General features: G+C 29.4%; 1 pseudogene; it reads left to right on the forward strand.

Moving 5' to 3' along the window:
• LOC150033535 (uncharacterized) lies at window positions 1-26,750 on the forward strand (annotated as a pseudogene).
• The last annotated feature ends 494 nt before the right edge of the window (window positions 26,751-27,244 follow it).

Below are 27,244 nucleotides of genomic sequence, written 5' to 3' on the forward strand. Positions count from 1 at the left end.
ATGGGATGGCCGGAGGTTGGGAGAGGAGGGGGTGTTGAATCAGCAGAAGGTTATGAGGAGAAACTGCCTGGGTTTGGAGTTGAGGAAGGGCTGGATGTTGGAGATGAGGTAGGTGTATCTGAAGCAGGAGAAGGACACAGATGAATGAGGGAAGGAATCGGTGAGCCAGGTGTTAATGGAGGGGTTGAGATGTGTATATTTGGGCTTGATATTGGGCTGGTGAAGGAAGGATTTTGATTTGGGTTTGTGCTTAGGTTTACCATCCATGAGGGCAGCCAAGTTAGCATAATCCTACATTCTTTGCCAGAGAGTTTCCTGCACTTTGTTAGTAATGTAATTCTTAACAAAGTAAAGTATAACCTTACAGCTCTCCTCAATGAGTTGCAGGCCTACCAATCATTACTGAAAAATAAGAAGAGGAAGAAAGGTGAGGCAAATGTTGCTTCATCCTCTAGGACGTTCCATAGAGGTTCGACTTCAGGAACGAAGTCTGCATCTTCTACTTTTAACTCCGCAAAGGGGAAGAAGAACAATGGTGGTAAGGGAAAAGGGAATGCACCTATTAACCCGCCGCTTGTCGCCCCACGAAGGTTTCCACCACCGGTTGAAAAGGAAAAGTGTTTCCACTGCAACCAGGATGGACACTGGAAGAGGAACTGTCCTCGCTGGCTGAAGGAAAGGAAGGCCGCTAAGGCTAAGGCTAAGGCAGATAAAGATAAATATGATTTACTTGTACTTGAAACTTGTTAGTGGAGAATGATGATTCCGCCTAGATAATTGATTCGGGCGCCACTAATCACGTTTTTTTTTTCTTTTCAGGGGATTAGAACCTGGCGACAGTTGGAGGCTGGTGAGCGATGCGAGTAGGCATCGGGCACGTCGTCTCAACTGTGGCAGTGGGAGGGCTCCAGTTAGCTTTACAGAATAGGTTTCTAGTTTTGAATGATGTATATATTGTTCCCAAACTTAAGAGAAACCTCATTTCTGTAAAGTGCTTGTTACAATGTAAATACACCGTTTCTTTCAAATGTGGATAAAGCGTTTATTAATAAAGATGGTTTACTATTTGTATAGCTTATCTGGAAAATAATTTGTATGTGCTAAGGCCGTTAGCCATTAATTCCCTCCATAACACATAATTATTTAAAACTATCGTAGCTCAAACAAAATGTCAATGTATTTCTCCAAAAGAAAATGTCATCTTTGGTATCTTCGTTTAGAGCACATCAATCTCAATAGGATTGAGAGATTGGTGAAGAATGGACATCTAAGTGAGTTAGAAGAAAATTCTTTACTGATATGTGAATCTTACCTTGTAGGTAAGATGATTAAAAGACCTTTTACTGGAAAAGGTTATCGAGCCAAAGAGCCTTTTGAGTTAGTACATTCTGACCTTTATGGTCCTATGAATGTGCGAGCCTGAGGTGGCTATGAGTATTTTATCAGTTTCACTGATGATTACTCTAGGTATGGGTATGTTTATCTTATTTAATGGAAGTCTGAATCTTTTGAAAAGTTTAAAGAGTTCAAGGCTGAAGTTGAAAATGCATTGGATAAATGAATTAAAACACTTTGATGGACTTGGGATTCCAGGACTATTTGATAGGACATGGAATCGTTTTCCAACTCTTAGCACCAGGTACACCTCAACAAAATGGTGTAGCGAAAAGGAGAAATAGAACCTTGTTGGACATGGTTCATTCGATGATGAGTTACGCTTCCTTACTGGACTCATTTTGGGGTTTTGCAGTGGAAACTACAATATATATACTCAACTGTGTTCCATCCAAGAGTGTTGCGAGAATACCTCTGAAGTTGTGGAACGGGCGTAAAGCTAGTTTATGTCACTTCCACATGTGGGGTTGTCCTACACATGTGCTTGAGGCTAATCCCAAGAATCTGGAACCACGGTCGAGGTTATGCCTCTTTGTAGGCTACCCCAAAGGTACACGAGGGGGTTATCAGAAAATATGGTGTTTGTTTCCATGAACGCTACTTTCCTAGAAGATGATCATATAAGGGAGCACAGCCCACGAAATAAAGTCGTGTTGCGTGATCTTTCGAATGAAACTACTGAAACTTCAGCAAGAGTTGTTGAAGAGCCTGCTACATCAGCAAGAGTTGTTGATGGGAGTTCATCTAGTAGGTCAGTTTCACCTCAAGAGTTAAAGGAACCTCGAAGCAGTGGGAGGGTTATGAACTTGCCTGTTCGCTATATGGGTTTCACGGAAATGCTTGCTATGGTAGCAGATGGCGACGTTGAGGATTCGTTGTCTTATCAGAAGGCCATGGAGGATGTAGACCGGGATGAATGGATCTACAAGTGGAAACGGGGTGCTGATGGGAATGTGCAAACCTTCAAGGCTTGACTTGTGGCAAAGGGTTATACCCAAGTAGAGGGAGTCGACTATGGGGAGACTTTCTCTCCTGTTGCCATGCTAAAGTCGATCCGCATCCTCCTGTCCATTGCAGCTTATTATAATTATGAGATCTGAAAATGGACGTCAAGATGGCCTTTTTGAATGGCAATCTTGAGGAGACCATTTATATGGTGCAACTCGAGAGATTCATAGCCCAAGGTCAAGAGCAAAAGATTTGCAAGCTAAATCGGTCCATTTATGGGCTAAAATAGGCGTCTTGATCTTGGAACATACGGTTTGATACTGCGATCAAGTCGTATGGCTTTGACCAGAATGTTGATGAACCTTGTGTCTACAAGAAGATCATCAACGCTTCAATAGTATTCTTAGTGTTGTACGTAGATGATATACTACTCATTGGGAATGATGTAGGTCTACTGACTGTAGTTAAGAACTAACTAGCGACCCAATTTCAAATGAAAGATTTGGGAAAGGCTCAGTTTGTTCTGGGTATATAGATCTTTTGGGATCGTAAGAACAAAGTGCTAGCACTGTCTCAGGCATCGTACATTTACAAGATGTTGCTCAAGTACTCGATGCAGGATTCCAAGAGGGGCCTCTGCCGTTTAGGCATGGAGTCACTTTGTCTAAGGATATGTGTCCTAAGACGCCTCAAGAGGTTGAGGAGATGAGACGGGTCCCATATGCATTTGTCGTTGAATAAGAGATGCTATTGGCGATCGTTTTATTGTCGGGAAAGCTTTTACCGACGGTGTTTTAAACTTTAGCCGACGGTTTTGGTCGGCGAAAATATCCAAATTCTTGCAGTGACTTCTCTTACATGCATCTTTTGGTATTATTATTATTATTATATATAAAGTTAAATGATAAGGAGGGATGAAAAGGTAAATTGGACCAGACGTTTGTGTAAAATAATAGTCCATTAAACTATTAATATACAAAATAGAAAAGTTTAGATAGTTGCGTAATGAGATCTATCTATTTAGGCCATATGTGTAGAAGGTCCCTTTAGTTTCCTTTAAATTATGACAATCGTTTGAAAAGATAATTGTTGTATAAAAATTATAATGAACAAGTTTTATTCCAATATAAATAAAACAAAATGTAAGAAAAAAATTAATGTTATATGTTTCATTCTTATCAAATTTGTTGAATTTGCAACGTGGTTTGAAATGTAAAAACAAGTATTTGATAGGGGTGTTGAAAAAACTCGATGGCATGAAAATTTGATCAACCCAACCCAACCCGTGCAGTTTGGATTGAGTTATCAACTCATTTGGGTTGGGTTGGGTTCAAATAAATGAAAATTTTATGGGTTGGGTTGGTCATGGGTTCACCTAATATAACCCAAACTATCCTGAACCAACCCGAATTTATTATTAGTTTAATTTTTTTTGTTACTTATAACACAATTATTTATACATATATTGATTTTAATTTTATTTAATTTCAATATTTTCTAATAATTTATTCTTCAACAACTCTTAAAAGTAGTTTCTTTGCATTTTTGAAATTTTTTTTTTACATATAAATTGAAGTTGAGTAGTTAATCTTAATTTAATATATGAAAATAATTAAATTAGATTTTTACATATTTACGTTTTGATTCTTTTTAAAATAAAATTTTAAATAAATAACCCGATTAACCCCAACAAACCCAACCCAAGGGTTTATTTTTTAATAAGGGTCATTTGGGTTAAAGAAATTTACAACCCGAACAATTAGATTGGGTCTAAAAATTCTTTCAATCTAACCCAACCCAATCCATGAACACCCACTATTTGATAACCTTCTTTATATACAAAACATATTTATGCAATGTTTGCGGAAGAATTCTCAAAATATAATACCAACATTCAAAAACAAAGAAATAAAGATATGAGAGAAGAGGGAAGAAGATAGAACACGTGTGTTTATAGTGGTTCGGTCTTAGTTGACCTACATCCACCATGAAGAGCAATTTAAAGACTTTATTTCTCGAGGAAGAAACTCAATTACAATTCTAATTCTCATATTCACTCTATTAATGAACACTATTATATGATTTACTGACTTTTTCATGATTACAGGGTATTTATAGAAACAACAATCTAACTAACTAATTGTTTTAGAGAGACTTTTACCGATGTAATTCACCTTATTTACAGAGTGAAAATAACCTAAAATAATAGCCATTAGGCTATTCATATAAAAAATAAAGAAAATTAGACAATTGTGTAATCAGACATATCTATTTAGACCAAATGCGTAGAAAATGCTTTTAGTTTCCTTTAATTATATGACAAAAGTCTGAAAAAATTAATTGTGGTATAAAATTGCAAAGAACATATTTTATTTTAATATGAGTACAACAAAATGTAAGAAAAAGAAACATAATTATGTATGTGACTTACTTCAGAAACCTTGATATGACGCTTCTCCATTTACTCATTTAATTTAAATCTGATCTGGATGTCTCATGTTCTTTCTCTGCACAATTTTTTTTTTTTTCAAATTCAATGATGTTATAATCATGTAATTCTATAGAAGCTTCGTGGCAAGATCAAAATGATTTAAAAAACAAAAAGAAAATGCTAAAATAGGAAAAAATTGACATATTATTCGAGAATTTATAATCAAAAGCAATTATTAGGAGATTTGAAAATCAAAATATTTATCAAGTAATTTTGTGCAAATTTTTTTGAATAATCTATATTACCAAACATCTAGAACATTTAAGATTTTGTATATACTCCCAAGAAAATCCCAATCGAAACCTTAACAACTTCACGTTTAATAATTCTCTATACACCAAACCCAAAATTCTTTAACTTAAACTAAACATCCTCTATACTTCACATACAAATTTTTTAACTTTATCGACTTCATAATTACCTCAAAGAAACCCTTAAAATAAATAATGGTGTGTATAATATAAAAGAAAGGAAAAAGAAAACGTTAAAAGTTATGAAAATCACGAGCCTACAGTAAGAGAGGTACTCTTGGAAGGGTGGAGTTATTGTAACCATGCAAATCACACAAACCTAAGATCAAAACAAAAAAACAATATTGACGAGAACAATAAAGTACATCAAATAAAAGCAAGGTCCACAATATTAGGGTGAGGAGAAAAAGGCTCCCATGCCTGAATCTTTTCTTTATTCCACCCTTGTTTTTTGCCTAACCCTACCTTTCCAAAGGTTCAATTATGCAAATATACAACTCTTAAGCTTTAAGAGGATTAATATTGTTAATCATCAGGGTTGTGATCGATTTCAATTGAGTAGCCTGAGGTCCCGATGGGGGAGATTACCTCTTTATTTGAGGTCGTCCAGGTCGTGTCTTTTGTTTAGTGTCTGAGAAGGGTAAATGAGATGGTGCAATGGTTTGTGGTAATTTTTGTATTAGTTTTGTAAATCTCTCTTTTTCCTTCTCTGAAGAAGTTGATAAGGATTCTTTTAGGCTTCTTGATTGGTTCTCCTCTACTACTCATGAAGAGTTTCGGGTTTCTGACTATGTATAATTCGGTTTTCATTATTTACCTTAAAAAAATGAATTTCAATAATGCTCTTGAACTTAAAAAACAAATTAATTTCGGTTTTGAACTTTAAAATTGTTACTTCAATCATTTTTTTTCATTAAAATGAAAAAGAAAAAGACACGTGCGAAAAAAAGTACTAATTTCCATTATACTTTTATAATTTAAAATTTTAATTTTAACCATTATCTATTGAAATTGTTTCAAGACAACAATTTTCCCAACTTTTTCTCTGACTTTTTTTTTTTTAATGTTTTATTTATTTGTCATAACCAAAGAGGTTGTTGATTTTAGCCCCTGCATGACTTTTGTTACAATTTGTGGCCCACCTATTTCAACGAAACCTCCCTCTTTAATTTAATTCCCCAATTAATCAAGACCATTTTCTTTTAAGTTTGATTAAAATCCATCAATATAATATTTTTTTTATAGATGGACAATAAACCCATGTGAAACCTTTATTTTTTTAAAAGATAATATTAAAGTAAACTTAGTTTAGTAGTATTGACATGCACTTCAATCCAAGAGATCGAAGGTTCAATCCCCTATCCGATAATTATTGTATAAAAAAAAAAAAGGAAAAAAACTAATGAAATGGTTGGTTTGAAGCAATTTCGAAGCTTAAAATTATAAATGAAACTTTTTGATTGATAAAAGCGTAATTGATCAAATGTTACCTAAAGTTAAGAGATATAATTGAAGCCTATCACTTATATTATATGTATCAATGTTAATCCAAGTCATCACACCTGATTCGACACATCGTTTTCAGTTTCTTTATACAAGTTACATTTCTAACCACGTGGCATAAAATATCCTTCTTTTTAATGAGACACTATTTTTACTTTAATTTTGCTAGTTATTAAATATTATATTTTTATATAATATTAGCAAAAATTATCTGTCAGAATAAAAGCAAAAATGAAAGTAAAAGTATATTATACTTTTATCCTTTCAAAATAATAATAATAATAATAATAATAAAGAATTATACTTTTCATCAATTATTTGTACTTAAAAGGTTTGTTATCTTTCATTTACCCCCTGAGTTGGATACATTTTCTTTAAATAATAATAATTAAAAAAAAAGGAACAGTTTTTTAAAAGTGAAATATTTAATTTTATAAATATTTTTAGTGCACTTTCTATGAACGTTTGCGCTTTTTTTATCACTCAATCTTAAAAGAATTTTGTAATAAATTATGAAATTTAAAAGCATCTAATAAGCCATGTAACATTTAACTTTTAGTTTAATAAGTTTCTAAAATTTCAAATTCCGATATACTTCTTAGATTTATTTAAAGTATTCAAGGAGTTGTATGAAGTAAAAATCTCATGTATGATATGTAATAACGATGAGAATAGTTATATTATTATCAACTATGATTATTTAGCAGTTCGAGTATTGTTGATATAGTTGAGACTCAATCAAAATGTGGTTTTTTTGGTGAAATTTGTGGCGTCAACCTATAGGGTTTATTATTTTTCTAATTTCTTCCTGAGCAGAATACAAGAAATTACCTTTTGATTTACCAGAAGAAGAAGAATTAATAGCGGATTATCAAACCAACTATTCGGGTAGCAAATTTTATGTTCTTAACCTATTCCACATTTAAATAAATTTGAAATGGAAAACTTACACTTGCATGAGACATAAAACGTAATTTTATATCTAATGAAAATGTCAAATCATTCGAATATTTGAGTGACCAATTAACAAAAAAAAATTTAAACTTGAAAGAGCTAATTACATATTTTTAAAGTTCATGAATCAAATACACAGACTTGAAAATGAAGGAACTAAGTTTGTAATTTAAACATATTTAATCATAACATTATATTTATAATATTAATATTAACTCAGTAGAAATTAAATAATTTAATAAAATAATTAGAAGTTCATAATAATTCATAATAAAGTCACATCAATTTATAAAACTAACCATTATTTTCATATATGAAATGAGCTAACTTATTTACAAATATAGCAACATGTTTTTGTCTATTAGTGATAGATAATGATATGATAAGAACAACAGACCTCCACATATCTCCACATGATATTGTCCACTTTGAGCATAAACCCTCATGATTTTACTTTTGATACTACCCAAAAAGTCTCATACCAATGAAGATAATTGTTCTCATTTATATTCACATGATAACTTCTTTCTCTAATTAATGTGAGACTTTGTTTACACTTCTAGCATAATAATCATCTGGCACTGATAGATTTCTATCAATTTCTATCACTGTCTATTAGACATTATGTTGTATTTGTAAATATTTTCAGTAGTTTTTTATTTAAAATAATTATAATAAATTAAATTTATTTATTTGTATTTTCTAAGTAAAATAATTTGAGAATAGAGATTTGAACTTGACTTCAATGGAGGCGATATAAAGAACTAATAGTGAGCATGTGGAAAAATTTCGACTAAAACTTTGTAATTTAGGACTAGATGGCTTGAACTAAACTCCAAATTAACTAAGGGTAAAAAGGTAAAATTTTGAAATCTAGAGACCAACTAGAAATTAAACTCAAAAGTATAATGAAACATTTTGAAACATAGAGTCTAAATAAAATCTAAACTAAAAAACTTAGAGATAAAAGTATAATTCTTTGAAACTTAAAAATTGAACGAAAAGTCCATCAAAAAGGTTTTATTTTCCTAATTCTATTTATCAAAACGAAATCAATTTTGATTCTAAAATTGTCGTAAGTATCAATTTACACCATAATCTCTTTCAATTCCATCAAATTGCACCTCAAAATTAGACAAATAAAAAAAAATTCTTATTTACATTTAATGAATTATAAAGCATACAATATGAAATTCATAGATTTTTAGAAAAATGACATTAAAGCTAAATTCTTTTACTAAAATGTATAAATTTGCCAATTTTGTTCAATAGTTCATTTCTATCTTGTTTAAACTTATTTTTGTGCTAATTTTTATTTTACTGTAATTAACGAGGTCTTGAAAGGATTTTACATTTTTTTTTTGGTTAAAATCAGTGAGTAATTTAGCAAAAATTATTTAAATTTTTAGAGTCAAATTTGACAACATTGAAAGTTTAGAATCTAAACTAATATAATCAGACCAAGCCTATATTTAAAATAGTGTTTTTTTCCTTCTTTATATCTATCTCCTAATTATTTTAATATTATTGGTTAAAATTAAAGGAAAATTTTTATAAATGGAAAAATTTTAAAAATATTTAGCAAAAAGTTTCGAAATTAATTTTGGAATTTTTTGCTATAAAGTATAAATATTTTAAAATAATTTTTATATTTAAAAAATGTCATTAACTAAAACTAAATCTTAAAAACCACAAAAATAGTAAAGAAAAAATATTTGAATATACTTTCATGATAAGGGTGAGTAAAGAGATTTGATTGATCCTTATGATCTTTCCAACACCTGAGCATCAGAAACATCCAACAAAATTTTGAACTAATCAGTACTATCTTTGTCCACTTTTTTGTTTTTTGTTTTTTTTTTTGATGTGACCTTTGCTTTCACCCCAAGAAAAAAAAGAAAAGAAAAGAAAAAAAAAAACAGACTTTGCCCTTTTTTCTTTTTTTTCTTTTTTTCCCCAACATTTCTTTCTTTGGCCTTATCACTATGGAGTTTTCTCTTGTCTGAGATCAACCCATATGACAATGACAGTGGAGACTGGAGAGAAAGAAAATGAAATTATAACAAACAAACAGACCTTTTAATCTCTCCTAACTCTTTTATTCTTTTTAACAATTTTATTTCTTTATTCTTTTTCTTTTTTCCCATCTCTATTATATAGTAATATTATAAAATAAGACAAATGAAAATGAAGACAGATGGTCAACAAGTATTGGCTGTTAGGTACAGGGAGATGTTGGTCAAATAAGCAGAGAGATTCGCAACCATTGGCAGTATGAAAATAATAAATTATAAAAAAGATTAAAAAAAAAAAAAGATTTGGGGTAATAATTGTTTTAAGAGAAATTATTTTAAAGAAAAAACTGTTGAAAATATTTACAAATAATAGTAAAATATCACAATTTATCTACGATAAACCTCAACAGACTACTATCTGTGTTCATCATGACACCGATAGATATGGATAGTAGTCTATTGCAATTTATCACAGATAGATAGTGAAATTTTGTTATATTTGTAAATATTTAGTTCATTTTTCTATATTTGAAAACATCTCTCGTTTTAAATGGTAAAACTGTTGAAAATATTTTTAAATATAACAATTTATCACAGTGATAAACATTGATAGATGTCTATCAGTGTGTCTATCACTGATAAAGAATGTACACTGATAGATAATGATATTTTGCTATATTTTTAAATAAGTTGGCTCATTTTTGTTTTATTTTTAAAAATATTTAAATAAAATAAAAAGTCACATCATATCTCTAAGGTTAAAATATCATTTCGGTTTCTCTACTTTAAAACTTGTTCAATTATAGTTATGTATTTTTAAATATCTAATTTTAATCCATGTACTTTTAATAAATATTAAATTTAATCTCTAAAAGTTAAATTTATCAAAATTGATTAAATAATGATAATAATTTCTATGCAAGATAATATAATATAATATTAATAAATAATAAAAAAAATGTTTTTGAAAAATTAACCATTAGGACTAAATTTAAGATTTCTTTAAATAATATAGACTAAAATTAGATATTTAAAAGTTTAAGAACCAAATTTGAAAAAAATATAAAATACAAAGACTAAAATGATATTTGAACCTATTATTAATATAAAAGTAGTTGGGATGTAGCCTATGTACTAAAGTGTTGATGACATTAATGCATGGGCAACAATATCCCCTAAACTGCGGCTGATGCTACTTTGCAAATCTTGGTACGGTATTTGTATAGTACAAATTATTGTACTACAAAAAGATAGAATTGACACTGATTTATACTTTAATAAAATAATATATATATATATATATTTTAATCCTATCATCTTTCATTCTTTAAAAAACGTTGGGAGTTATCTTCTTTGTAGGATCTTTTTTCTTGACAAGAATAGATCTTCTGACCTCAAAATTAGTAAAAACTTAAAGGGATATACATATATATAATAGTATAATATATAATTTTTTCTTTTGAACGACCATATCTGTGTTATTACTAATATTTTGCACACATCTTGATATTTGGATGATTTTTTAAGATATATTTTTCATATGAAGTGGTAAATATCGTGGAAAATAAGAAAGAATGGTTGATAGTGCACAAATATAATAGGTCGATAATGTTGTGATGTTATAAGAAAGGACTGTGATACTATCCCAAAATTTTGAGTATCTAACAACTCGAGTGACGATAATGCTATTCTCCACCTTCGAGCATCATGACACTATGTTTCTTTCCAACAATGTTGTGTAGTGTTGTGCATGATCGTTGTAATGCTAGTCCCAAGGGCATTTTAGTAATTTTGTCTTATATTAATTCAATTGCTGAATTAGGATTCCAAATGGTTTATTTTAGCTTATTTTTTGTGAAAATACCAGATCTATCTTTTTAACATTTGAAACCTACAAGACCATCAAAACAACACGTTAAACATTAAAATGAACTAGAATTAAACTAACTAATATTCGAGCATAATTGGAAGAATTCAAGTGATAAAGAAAAGTTGTTAGTATCTAAAAACCAAAGAGAACAACGATGAGACGCTATTTAGAGTCTCAAGACACTCAAAATACAACAATCAAGCCAAATGATTGAGACTACATTACGTCATATCGCTGCAATGTTTGATAGGAATATAAGGAGAAAACGTATGTGGAAATTGAAATCTAATTAGAGAATTTGGGGCATTGTCAATACGGTTTCTATAAACATTTCTTTTTCTTATCTGATTGGAGAGGTCAACTTTAGAGAGTTTAGCATACCTTAATTATATTTCTACATTCCTAGGGATCTCCTAAACCTAGAACGTGAGAGATTTTCAAGACTAAAAATGTAGAGATCGCAACGGAATCGTAGATTGATACATGATGCATTAATTTTTCTATTTCTCTTCTATTTTGTAGTTCTTATTTTGGACTTTTCCTATGGTTTAAAGGATATTTTAGTGATGTTGAGTTGCTAGACCTTTTACTTAGAGATCGATGGTAGCCATTGAACTTATGTTTTGGTTTTATTTGAGTCGATGAATATTTTTATTTAATAGCCATTTATGCTTTTGAGTTCTTAATGCTTGTAATCTTTTGGTCAAAGTGTACTTGTTCTTTTTGGTTTAAATTTTATCCTAATAAACCATGATTTAGATTTGATTATTTAATTGCATGACTAAAGGTTGTTTTGGCATGAGAATGATTAGGACTGGTTTTACACATCTTAAAAGAGTTTGAGGCAGAATTGATGGTTTTTTTTTTTTTATAATTTTTGCATGAGATTCAATTGAGATTGTGAAAGTCGGCTTACCTGAGAAAACTAAGGTTAACAATATGCAAATTTAGAGACGTACTTTTTTATCATTAAACACATTCATATATCACTTGAGCTATGCTCACCTTCTCAGTTTGAATCTTAGTTAGGTATATAGTTTATGTATGTTATTTATAATTTTGTTCATTTTTTATTGAAAAATACTTAAGTGCAACTTGGACTGCACTCATCTATTGTATATATTCTACTGCACCCAATTAAAAATTATCATATAACAATTTTTTTTTAAAATAATGATTAAAAGAATATTTTTTTTTTTTTTTTGTGTAGAGGAAGGGAGAACATGAGATAAAGTGCAGCATAGGCTGCACCTAATCATTGTTTTTTTTAAATTTTTTTTCACGTTCACACCCTCACCTCCCACTCTCTCTTTTATATATTTATTTTAATATTTATTTTAAGCATGTTTTCAAATAAAAGGAAATGAATCAATTATTTATTCACAAATATAACAAAATGTCACTGTCTATTAGTGATTAACCGCGATAGACTTCTATCATTGAGCGATAGACCTATAGTGATAGAAGTTTATTACGGTTTGTTACTTATAGATAAGTGACATTTTGCTATTTTTAAAAATATTTTGAGTAATTTTACCATTTAAAATAATTACCCTTTATTTTATTCTCACTGCTTTTTTCTTTTCATCTTTTTTTTTTTTTCTATGGTATAATTTCTATTTTTTTTTCCCTATCTTTAGTCCACAAAACCCACTCGTCCCTTCTCTCTCTCTTTTCTATCTACTTCTCTTCTTCCACTATTTTCCCTCTTATTCAAAAACTATTTTTATATATGTAAATTCATATTTTTGTTTCTGTTCTTATTCGGTTTTGTATTAATCATAATACAACACTTTTATTGTATTATTGTTTAATGATATGCTCCTTCATATTGACATTTCTATTAACTAACCTGTAAGACGTGCGATACGTATGAAATTTATAGTTTATTTCAATACATTAGAAATATATTTTTATACTTTATTTGACCTGAATAATTGTAACTATTTGAAGATTAAAATTTACATAAGAATTAATGATATTTTAAAAGGTAAAAGACGTGATTGCCCATTCAAACACATTTCCATCATTAAATCGTGATGCTTTATATCTATGGTCTAAATCACACCCATACATGAAAGGATACAACACTTCATTGTGCAACCACTTTAGCACGAATATGTTTAATGGGACAAATGACGTGATTGTTTGTCTAAACATATTTCCATAGTTAGATTGTGATTTTTTTATATCTATGGTCTACATCACATACATATACGAAAAGATTTACCACTTTGACCATAATCATTATAACAGAACAAATATACTTCATACATGAAAGAATATACCACTTCAAGTGTAACTGCCTTGATTCAAATAGTTGTAACAAAGATATGAATTATGAAAAATTGCAAGTACAAAATAGAAATATAAAGATTCTCCTCTCATAATCTTCTACATATAGTTTCGATTAATAAATTAATCAAATTTATTGACCTATATTACATTAGTTTGTTTAAGTTTTATGTTTCATGTTTAACATGTAAGATAATGTTCACTTTTTCATCATATCATTTAATCATCGGATAGAATATTTTTTATATCATCTTTGTAACGTCTGAGTTTAAGAGAGATATATGAATGAATCGATACCACATCTGAGTGAAAGGGATCCTATAGATATGAAAATATGACTAAGAAAAACTTAAAAGAATTGAAAGTTACTATCCATTCTAATAAGGTGAACCTTTCTCTTTGGTGGCTCAATTATAGGAAATTTAGTTTGGAGTAATTCTATGTTAGGTGATCTCTTGAGAATTTTCCTAAGAAGCATGTGAGTGAACACAAAACATGTTGAAAGGACTTGTGTTAGTTTGTGAGGATAGTCTTCACTCTTGGAATTAGTTTAAGACAAGTAGCTAGGTAACACGATCACCTCAGAGGATGTAGGGGAATGTCAGGGTTATCAGCTGCGGAAACCATGGACCTGGGGCATTACAATCCTATTATTAAATTATGAATCAGATACTCATGGAATACAAAATCTGTTATGTAAAACGTCATGATTTGATGGGAGACACGTACCTTGCCTTGGACCCTCCATAGATCGATCCTTAGTTATTAGCTAAAATAACGAAAACTAACCTAATTAAAATAACAGAAAACTGACCGTAAGGATAACAAGTGAATTCTCCAAATCGCATAAGCTAAAATATATCTTGTTTGAAAACTAAAAAACCTAGCAACTAAAATAAAACCAAAGGGGTCTGGTTCATGGCTGTTTGAGCACGAACATAAGTCTTAAAGAAATAGTGTGAGTTAGTTTGCTTCAGATTAATTGTTTTCAATGTTTCTTGTAATTTGTTCTGAAATTAATGAAACTATTTTCTTCTATTTTGTCAATATATTTATTTTTGTTACTTTCCTCATTTGATTTGCGATTAATCAATATTGATATTGTTCTATGAACATAAATTTTTACATAGAGTAAATAAAGATATAAGTTTATAGTTATATATATATTAGATGAAACATTAATATAGAGAACAAAAATCGAATTATCAAATATGTTTTATTTTTTGCTTTTCAATTTTTAAAACTGAGAAAACCAAAAATAATTATCAAATGTGGTTTTGGTTTTTTGTTTTAAAATAGAAAATTAAAAACAGTATCCAAACATGTCTGGTTTTTTTTTTTTTAAAAAATGTAAAGCCAAAAAACTAAAAATCAAATAGTTATTAAATGGGGCAAAAAAACATTTAATTTTATATTTATTTTACAGCTTATAATGCTATCTAGGATTTAAAGATGTCCAGGAATTAAGAATACCTGAGAATAAAAAGCCTAAGAATAAGATTGTTGTGAATCAAATATGATTATGTTTGGTTGTATATAACAATGTTGATGAATCCATATAATTATGATGTATTAATTAATAAAAGAATTAAAATCAGTTTGAAAAAATAAATATGATATTTTGTGATTTAAAAAATAATGCATTATAATTAATCAATGATAAACTAACTATAATTAACTCATTATAATGATTAAAAATAATCTCATAATATATTAATCATAATGATAAATAATTAACTACATAAATAATTTATTAGTGAACTAATAGTATTTATGCATCGGTTCTTTACGGTGTATTATATAATTAATTAATTTATGAATTTGGAGTAGTTAAATTCAAATATTATAATTTAAAATTTAAATATAATTTTCTGAATTATAAATTTAATATTAATATATTAAATAATTTTAATAATATAAAATAAAATAATAAATTCATGTATCAAAAGAGGAGAGAAAGTAGACATAAAAAAATCCCACACTTTTATATGGGTATAAGGAATGTATGAAAATGGCTTATTCTCATGTCTAAAACTTCAAAACTTGTACCAAACAAGAGGGGTGACTCTTCCTTGCCCATTCTCATCCTTGTTCCCATCTCATTTTTCTCGGTCCAAATATCCTTAATGCATTTTTTGGATTCTAATTAGAGTTATTTTTACTTTCAATATTAGTTTATGACGTAAATAAAAGTGTTCCAAATTCTTACAAAATAATTCAAAATATTTTCAAATATTTGCGACTTCCACAAATTTTTTTCCCATAATATTAGTTAATATATCCGTAAATTTGATATTGATGTTCGATGATTGATTTTTAAGATAAGAATACTAACTTTAAAAAAATGCCAAAACCCATGATATATATATTTACTTTTAAGATCTTCTTAAGGTGTAGTTACAAAAACTACCTCTTCTTTTTTATTTTACAAAATAAATTAATAAACAATATTATAATTAATTAAATAATATATAAATATCATTAATCATAAAATAAAATAATATATCAAATTATTGAAATAACAAAAATAAAATAAAAAATAAAAAATAAAATACTGATAGACACTGATTTTTATCGGCTTTTTATCACATAGTAGCAGTGATAGATTTCTAATAGACTTCTTTAAACTTCTATCAAAGAAGATTGTAAATAATCTTTTTCATTTTCTATTTTTGAAAATCGTTCTATATTTTAATCATTAATAACTTTCATATTCCACTCCCACGTTACTTTCAATATGGCATGGAAAACACAATAGTTTACAACAATTTGGTCATATTGTGCATATTTGGTAGGAAACTATTTTTTATAGCAATTTACTGTTAGCATCAAAGTGTATGTTTCTACTGAACAAATGATAGTTTAGATACACTTAGCATCTAAGTTGAGTCCACTAATGTACCTTGATATTTTATAAAACAATGATAACAAGATTTTCATCTGATATTTATTTACAATTTAAGAAGAATTGTGGAATTTTGTCACTTTTGATCATGGTATAATCTCATCTTTGATCCTAATCAAGGAATATTTTCTTTCAAGCAAATGCTCTCATATTATTATCCACTCTATATCATAAAAGTGTTCAAAATTAACTCATTTCATTTGGTCATAAAGTGATAAAAGTGATTACTGTCGGACATACTTTCAATTACTGATAGCTCCTGAATAAGATATTTTAGGCATTCTAATCTCGCCAATTTAGATTGTTTAATGTGCTTAAATCTTCAAAACGGAGTTTTTTCTGGAGTAAATTGAAGAAAATTACCAAAATACTTTTAGAATAGCGTTGCAACTTTAGGCGGTGCTACAACTCAACACTCGAAGACAAAAGGTACCTTGCAACTTAATTTAGTTTCTAAAGAATACTGTTTCAGTGCTGGTGCTCATTTAGATAACTCAATTCTTATGATAAATTAATGAACTAATCTATAAATAGCTTAACGATCTCTTAATCAACAAAAGTTATCTCGTGTTATCCCCCTCTCTCTCACCCTTATCTTACATTTTTAGATTTTTTTTTTTCTGCATTTTAGTTTTGTCTATGAATCTAATCCCCCCACTTTACAGCTTTTCTTAGAGTAATTTACCTCAGAGAAATTATATGTAGGCTAGTTTCTTATGATTCGATTCGGTCTTCCTACTAATACTACTCAGTTTTAGTCGTTATAGATCGATTATTATAATTGTATTTGATTGATTGAAAGCCTCGATAATTATATATATTAAATATTTGGGTGCATGCATTATTAAGTACAAAATTTTATTTCATTATCGTAACGTCCTAGTTCATGAGGGGTACTTAAATGAACCAATATCACATTTAAATGAGAGAAATTCTGATGATATGAACATATGGTAAAGAAATACTTAAAAGAAATGAAAGTTACTACATATACCAACAAAATACACATTCCTTTTCGGTGGATGAATCATAGAAACTTAAGATTTAAGTGTGCTTTGTTTGTAGCAAGTCTAAGTTTTAGTGACCCCCTCAGAAAATACGTAGGAAACGTGCAAGTGAAAACAAAATATGTTAAAATGACCCATGTTGATTTGTTGGAATAGCTTCACTCTTAGAAGTAGTTTAAAACAAACAAGGATGACATCATCAACTCACAAGGAATACATAAGAATATTGGGACCATCAAATATCGAATCCTGGGATTAGGGCATTACAATTACTCGATTAAATATAACATGATTTGTTGAGAACTATATAGTAAGAACCTATAAGCTAAGAGAGAGTGTGGATAGAAAAGAGATTAAGGGTGTGTTTGAGGCAAGAATTATCCTATAGCTATAATAATCATCTCTTTTTATCGTAAATACTATTTTGTATTTCCTAATTAGCTACAGTCAATACTATTTCAAAACTCTCATTTATTACAGTATTTAGCTACAATTTTTACTATTTTACATTCGTCATTTTTTTTATTCTCTACTACATTATTTACTATTTTCTTCTCAAACTAAAATAGTTGACATCTCAAACACATACTATGATAATACAAACTAAAATAATCAACAATTCGAACACAAACTATTATAACTTCAGGACTATATTAATAAATTCATTGTCTCAAACGAGCTCTAAAAGGTAATAGTAGAGACAGAGAGTGCAGTGGGATGGGATGCCACATGAAACTACGAATCCATGTCTTACAAATGTGTACAAATGGAGAAAAAGAAGTCAAGAAAACAAAGGCACGTGAAAAGGGCAATAATTGAACTGCAAAAAACAGGTTAAAGAAAGATGGGGTTTTAAGACTTTCAAGTAAAGTGAAAGTGAGAAAGAGAAAATGAGGGACAAATTAAATTAAAAGGTGTGTGGCTGGGGAAGCTTGGGGGCAGTGGATTCCTCCTTAGCCAGCTTTATTATTAGACACAGACAATGGCAATATCTGCAGATATTTCTAACTCACTCTTTTCTATCTTATCAATCATTCATTCCTCAACCCCTCTTGTCTTTTTTTATTTATTTTAATGTAGTAACCATTCATTCTAGTCGGTAACATCTTTGTTTTCTAAGTTTGGACCAAATTTTTAGGTTAAACTAGGAATTTCATCTGTGTAGATTAGAGAAAATTAGAATTTAGTCTTTACGATTAGATAAAATCTCATAGATAGTCTCCATAAGAATTATTTTAAAATAATTTTTGTGATTTGATAAAATCTTTGTAATATGGACTATTTATGAGAGATTCATCAAATTAGAATAGACTAATTTTTTAATTCTAAATTATAGAGATTAAATTTTAACTTTCTTTAAAATATAAAAACTAAATTATTTTAATGTTTATTTTATTGATGGTGAGAAAATAGACATTCCTACTCAACCATCAAATGTAAAACTTGTTTGTTACATTTAGAACCGTACCTTGGTATGAAATGGTGTGTAGCTAAAGAAAATTAACCCATTAAAAATGTTGGTTTCATTACAAATAATTGAAACCTCATTAATTTTTTCATTCTTCATGATGTTGTTGATTTTTATTTTTACTACGATAATATATGCGATGTATGTGAAATTTATAGTTTATTTTTTACATGAAGGAAAAAAAATTCATTGGTTTTTTAGTACAATAAGAGATAGGAAGACTTGAGCAACAAGCATCTTAGTTGTTAGCACAAACATATGACAATTGAGATATGTTCGCTTTGACATTTTTTTTACATCGTTTGACCTATACTTATTTGAAGAGATCAAAACACAAAATAGAACTTTTAAAAGGCAAAAGACATGATTGTTTGTTCAAACATATCTCCACCGTTAGATATTGATGTTCCATATCCTATGGTCTAAATCACACATATACATGAGATAAACTACTTCCATTTGAATATTTGTAACATGGCAAATGACGTAATTGTTTGTTCAAACATATCTCCAATTGTCAAATTGTGATTTTTTTTCATATTTATGTACACCACACCCATACAAGTAATAATTGGAAGTATTTCAAGTGTTGAATCCAAAGGAATATATATAAAAATAATTCTAAGAATGAACAAGATTTTCTCTCAAGAATACAATTGCAAAGTAACAAAAAATAACGTGGAGTGTTGGTTCTTCGTAAAAAAAAAAATAAATAAAATAGAGGATAGATTCAAGTATGTGCATATCCTTCGGTCGGAGAATGTCACCTTTCATGCGATTATAATTTTGACTCAAACTTTAGCATGATCAATCGGATTCAACACCTATTTGGCATTTCTATGATGTATATCTTTTTAGGAGCCTAAGCCATGAAGCTTATATGTCGATGATTAACACAAGATTAGATAAATAAGAACACAATTCAAAGTCCTAAAGGTTTTACCCTATGTCTAAGATAAAAAAAAAAAAAAAAAAAAAAAAAATCTTATATCTAAGCTCTTTTCCTAAATTATGAAAATCAAGTTTTATTTAACCTTTTCAATGTTAAACTCAACTTTTATATACTAATCTTGGTGAACATTCTAGATTACTAATGAAAATAAGCTCAACAACAGTAAACTGCTGTTGGAGTGATCAAAGTTGTTATTATTATTATTATTATTATTGCATGAAAGACTTATTATTCTCCCTTGGAGTATTTGCATATTTGAATCCTTGAAATAAAAGAAAGCAGCGGACAAAGAGAAAAACATATTAAAAGTAAGGTAAAATAAGAGGAAAATATCAATGTGAATCTTGTATTAATTAACAAAAGTAAAACACTAAAAAAAAAAAAAAATCACTTTTCTTAACGTTTGCAATTTTAAATACTTGACGTTTTTATGAAAAAAAAGTCAAGAAACAAGTGATTTTAAAGAAAAAAAAAAGTCAAAAATTGATTTTAAAAAGCGGGGTTGTGCATTTTTCCTGGAAAATCCAATAATTGACGTTTTAAAAACGTCAAGAATTGTAGAATATATAGGGTAGCATTGCAACGCTACGTATTTTGATGGAAAAATGAAAAACACGCGCGACTCATGCATGCATCGTTGCAACTCTCTCAATAGCGTTGCAACGCTACGGGTTTTGACGGGAAAATTGTGCGCATTTTAAAAGTGTTACAACGCTCTTTTAGTAGCGTTGCAATGCTATCAGACAGATTTAAAAGATTTAGTTGAAATCTTCTTGGTTTTTCACTTCCCTTTGATGCATCTTTGTTATTCCATCAATCTTGAAGAGATTCTTCATTGAGGTAAGTAGATTTGAGGCATGAACTTTCAAAGTTAGGGCTTAATCTTGATTTTCTTGTTTAGATTAGACTTAATCTTATTTAGATTAGGTTTAATTCTTCATTTTCTTGGTTTAAGGCATGAAGTTTCAAAGTTTAAGGCATGAACTTCAAAGTTAGGGCTTAATTTTTTAGTTTGAGGCTTAAACTTTCAAAGTTAGGGTTTAATCCTTCATGTATATTCTTGAATCTCATAATAAACTCTTGTTTCATATTGTTCTTCAATGAGATTGAATTTTAGAGAACTTCCCAAAGTTGAAATTACCACTTTGCCAAAGTTAGGGCTTTAATTTTAGAGAACTTGCAAGAACTTACTATCTTTCTTTAATTAAATGCTTGCCAAAGTTTGATATGTCAATGTGTCTAATTTGTTAGGGATTTGTAAACTAAGTAATGTTTTACCAAACTTGGGTTCAATTTTTAGTTATTGGAATTAATATATGTTTAGCACATTAGAGCACGTGCACACCGTGGGTTCAATTTTTCGAGGTTCAATTGCTCATTGGATTCAATTTTTTTAGATGTGTTTGTCTTTGTTATCTGATTTGCCTTGAGGTTCTCTGATTTGTCTTACTTTCTTGAGGTTGGAATGTTGTAGAGCTAGAAATGATAATTGTATGTATTGGGAACTTGTTTGTTTTCCACAACTTGTTTTTTTAAAGTTGATCATTGTTTATCATCTTTTCTTACTAGATTTACAATCATGGATAAATCATGGATGCACAAGAGTAGGTTATCCAAAGATTATGAATTGGGTGTGGAAAACTTCATAAAATTTGGATTTTCTAATACAAATAGCTCTTATATTCATTGTCCTTGTTTGAAATGTGGGAATTGTGAAAAGCATAGTAGCAAGGATATTATATATCATTTATATGTCAATGAGATTGATGAAAGTTATCAAATTTGATTTTTTGGCATGGGGAAAAACTCTCTAACTCATCATTTTGTTGAGAATCTTCTAAGTTTGACACCCATAAGTATGAAGAGACTGGTGTTGGAAGTATAAAAAAAATGGTTGAAGTTGCTCACGATGAATATTTAAGAGATCCGAATGGATTTAAGAAGTTGCTTAATGATGCTGAAAAACCATTATACGAAGGGTGCAAAAGATACTCTAAGTTGTCTACATTAGTCAAATTGTATAATTTAAAAGTTAGATATGGATGAAGTGATACTAATTTTTCAAAACTACTCAAAACCTTAAAGGAATTTTGCCCACTAAAAATGAGCTCCCAAACTCAATGTATGATGCAAAGAAAACTTTAGGTGCACTAGGAATGGAATATCAGAAGATTCATGCATGCCCTAATGATTGTTATTTATATAGAACAGAATATGCAGATATAATTGAATGTCCTAAATGTGGTGAATCAAGGTAGAAAAACGGGAAGGATACAAAATGTAGGAAAAAAACAAATACCTTCAAAAGTGATATGGTACTCTCCACCAATTCCACAACTCAAAAGGCTTTTTAGAAATATTGATTGTACTAAAAACTTGACTTGGCACGTTGATGAAAGAATTGTAGTTGGAAAGTTACGACATCCAGCAGACTTTCCGACTTGGAAGTTAATAGACTCTAAATGGCCAGACTTCGGTTCTGAGCCTAGGAATCTTCTTTTAGCATTGTCAATTGATGGAGTAAATCCACATGGTGAAATGAGTTCTAAATATAGTCATTGGCATGTAGTGATGGTTAATTATAATCTTCTACCATGGTTGTATATGAAAAGAAAGCACATGAAATTATCAATGCTGATTTCGGGTCCAAAACAACCAGGGGATGACATTGGCACATATTTAGCACCACTAATTGAAGATTTAAAACTTTTATGGGAAAGTGGTGTTGAATGTTATAATGCTTATCTAGAAGAACTATTCCACTTACAGTCAGTTTTGTTGTGGACAATCAACGACTTTCATGTATATGGTAACCTAAGTGAATATTGTGTGAAAGGGTATAAGGCGTGTCCAATTTGTGGAGACAATACATCTTCTATAAGAATGAAATATGGAAAAAAATGGCATACCTTGGACATTGAAGATTTCTAACACGAAATCATCCATACCGGCACCAAAAAAAGTCGTTTAACGGTCAAAAGGAACTTGGTAGAATTCCAGAACCACTGTCTGGGGAGGCTATATATTTAAAAATCTTGAATTTCTTAAAAGAAAGAAGAACAATAAAAAACAAATCACAAAAGCAAGTTCAAATATTTGTTGGAATAGGTTATCTTCTTTTTTTCAGCTACCATATTGGAAAGATCTTCATATCAGGTATTGTTTAGATGTGATGCACATTTAGAAAAATGTTTGCATGAATATCTTAGATACGCTTCTTGATATACCAGGAAAAAGTAAGGATAGATTGAATGCTAGACGTGATTTAGTTCATTTAAAAATTCAACCAGAGCTTGCACTTGTTAGCGATGACAAAAAAATCTTCATTCCTCCCTCGTATTATACTCTTACAAAGGAAGAAAAACGTTGTGTTTTAAAGATATTGTCAGGAATAAAGGTTCTTGAAGGTTACTCTTCGAATGTTAAAAATCTTGTGTCGATGAAAAATTTAAAGCTTAATAGTTTAAAATCTCACAGTTGTCATGTGCTCTTACAATAATTATTTCCTATTGCGATAAGATCAGTGCTAACAAAACATGTTCGGTATGCCATAACTTGATTGTGTATATTCTTCAATTCGGTATTCAATAAGGTTCTAGATGTGCAACAATTAGAAGAGTTGGAAGAAGATATTGTGTTTATATTATGTTTGTTGAAGAAGTATTTTCCTCCTTCATTTTCTATAACTATTGTTGAGGAGATGGTAAGAATTTAGTATATGTTTTCACAATTCCTAAATTTATCATAATATCTAATTTTTTCTTCATTTGAATGTAGAAAAAAGTATCTTCAAATGAAAGTGGTTTCGATCGAGCTAACCTGCGGAAGAAGGCTCGATTTAATAAGAAAGGAGAATATGACAATGAAGATGTTCAAGAAATCATCAATCGAATAGTATGACAAGTATTAATTTTACATGAAGTATATGGAATATAACTTAATTATATTAAATTTCATTTCTTTTTATGATGAGATTTTAAAGAATAATATAGATCCATTGTGCTATAAACATCATTCTCCCAAAGATATCTTAACACAAGCTTTGGGTACTCAAGAAAGGCATGGGCGTATGTGTGGGGTTGGTGGTTTTATTACTCCAACGACTTACTTTCATACAATGTAACGAAAGTCAAAACATGGGAAGGATGAAAACAAGAAAATTGTAAGTGAGAATGAAGCACTTCGTCAACGTGTTGAGAATTAGAAGCTTGTCTTCAAATGTCATCTTCTACATCATTTTCTCGACATGGAAGTTGCTCCAAGCAATTTTTAGCAAATGAGATCGAATCTCAAGATAAATAAAAAGCTAAGAAGTACAGATACAGATACGGATACATGATACAGATAGAATACGATACGGGGATATGTTAATTTCTAAAAAACTAAGATACGGATATGTTGAAGATACGTATGTGTATATGTATATAATAATAATAATAATAATAATAATAATAATAATAATAATAATAATAATAATAATAATAATAATAATAATAATAATAATAATAATAATAATTAATTGTTATAATACTTATTTTATGTTAGATTAAAATAGGTTAAAAAAGAGAGTGAAAACTTGAAAAAAAATCCAGTAACATCGAGTGATTGTTGAGCGACTAGAGTAGACGGTAGAAAAAAAGTAGAAGATGAAGATTGAAGAATCAAAATGAGGATGAAGGGGGTGTGAATCATAATTTCTAATAGTGAGAGGGAATGAAGGAATGAAGATCTAATTACATTTTTTATTTTTTTTAATTCTTTTATGTTTTTATCATTTTTAATTTATTTTATTTTGGATTGCTCAATTTAAGTGGACTTTTATGCTTTGAAGTGATTTTAAAACGGTTGAAATCACTTTTGCCATTATCAAAATCATCGTGAAACATGTTTAATCCTTCAAAACTAATTTTGATGATATGAAAATTGCATTTAGAAGTGTAAATTTGAAAACTAAATTAATTTTGAGTAATTAAAAGTGTGTTTTCGAGTGATTTTAAAAATGGAAAAAATGATTTTTGATGATTTTAAAATCACTTCTAAACATGCACTAAAATAAAATGGGTTGTGAGTTGGGCTTAAATTTGAAAAAAAATGACCCACGTATCCTCTTCACGTATCTGGAAGCAGATACGCGTATCTAAAAATTAAAAATTTTTAAAAAAATTAAATACTTCAAATCACGTAACAGACACGTATCTACCACATATCTGAACGTATTCGTATCTGATACCGATTCTTTGCATAGTTAGAAGTATCTGTACTTCCTAGACAAAAAGACAAGATGAAGACTGCATATGAAAAGAAACAGAAACAGAAGATTAAGGTGGAGGAGATTAAGTCCTCAGAGAAACAAAGAGACAAGATAAAGGTGAATGTAAATTGCAACGCAGAAGATTTGAAAATCTTTAAGGTAAGTGGCACCAATAAAATAAATTAAGTTCATCAAATGTTTAGATTTTCTGCTTTATATACTTTTATTGCTATGATGTTGCTGCATTAGGAGAAATCTTCAATGGAAATGACTAAGAAAAAAGAAATTATTGACTCAACATCGATTCTTCCGGTATCTTTTAAATCCATTCTTAGATATGCTGAGAAGGTGATGGCCAAAGAATCTAGTATTTCTTTACAACTTTCAGTTGAACTTTTTAGCATCAGTCAAAAGACTTGTGTCTGCGAGAGGACATAATTAACTTCTGTAAGTTGGATGAAGTCAAGACAATGACTTTGGTCGCTTACATGGCGTAAGTAATGTTATTACTTTTGTAGAATTCAGTTATGATGTTTCTTTCCAATTTTGGTCGTCTATATTTATATTATAAATCTTTTGTAGGTATTTGCACTCATCCTTTATTGATTCAAAGGAAAGTTTACAATATACTTTTGTAGATCCATCTCTCATTTCCTCTGGACATAACTCTCAGGAAGTTAAAACTTGAAACCCATGTAGTAAACTGATGGTCTCGGAAGCAAACCAATTAGTTCTTATTCTTTTTAATCTTGGGTGAGTTAAAACACGTTTTATTTTTATCAATGTCCATTAGCAATAAAATACTAATTATATTTTATTAACTAGTGGTCATTGGGCACTACTTGTTATAAATGTATACGATGATATTGTGTACTACCTAGACTCAAGAAAGACAACATCACGGGTAGATATACGATATATAACTGACACGTAAGTTAAATTTTTTCATTTGTAGTGTTTGTTTTAAAATGTACTTTATTTTAGAATAATTTGTGGTTATTTCTTGAGAAATAGGACAATTTCGATGTTTCAATCTCAAAAGAATATTAAAAAAATCTGGAAGCAAACCTTATGGAGAACAGTAAAGGGAAGTATAAATTAACAATGACTACTTATTCATCATATTAAGTACATATCTAGTGCATAAGGATTACTTCATTCTTATTTACTGGTTTTTTCTCTGTAGTGTCCTCTACAAGTTGGGAGCATTAAATATGGATACTACGTCATGAGGTATATATGGGATATTGTGACGAAAAGAAATATTGTCATCTCAGATTTGGTATGTTATCATTATTTTGATATATCAAATAGCATAGAGAAAAATAGAATCCATTATAATATTTGGCTTTTATGTTTATAGATTGAACAAGGAAATCTTACTCACAAATTGAGTTAGATGAGGTGCGGTAGAGTTGGTTGAATTTTTAGGTTGCTACATGTGATCATGGTTGGTCATTTTAGATGTGTTTGTTCCGACTGATCAATTTTTGGATTTACTTCATATCTATATAGGTGTAAATATCTTTTGGTATTGTTCAAATATGCACGAGAGAGGGGAGAGGATAGTTTTGGATTGGTACATGTGTGGGTAGATGGATGGTTTTGTTGATAGAAGTTTTGAAAATGTATTTTTTGAAACTGTTCATATTGGGTTGGCTGTTGGAATTATGTTCTTTATATTATTTTGGAAGTGTCCATATGAGTTGAATGTTAGAATTATGTTCCTTGGGTTATATATATTGACAATGTTAAAGAAGTTAAGCTTTTTATAAAGAGATATTGGTGGTTTTTTGTTGATATATAAGTTTGTCAATGCATGTATATTGTTTATTTGATTGATGAATGTATGTCATATATATATACCAAATGTGGTTGTTGTTGGGTTTTATGTCCTAAAGCTCGTGGTTTGTAAATATTAAAACTTATTTTGAGAATC

Source organism: Benincasa hispida, chromosome 10, assembly GCF_027475165.1.
Source record: "Benincasa hispida cultivar pf3 chromosome 10, pf3_genome.v1.1, whole genome shotgun sequence".
NCBI classification, from domain to species: domain Eukaryota; kingdom Viridiplantae; phylum Streptophyta; class Magnoliopsida; order Cucurbitales; family Cucurbitaceae; genus Benincasa; species Benincasa hispida.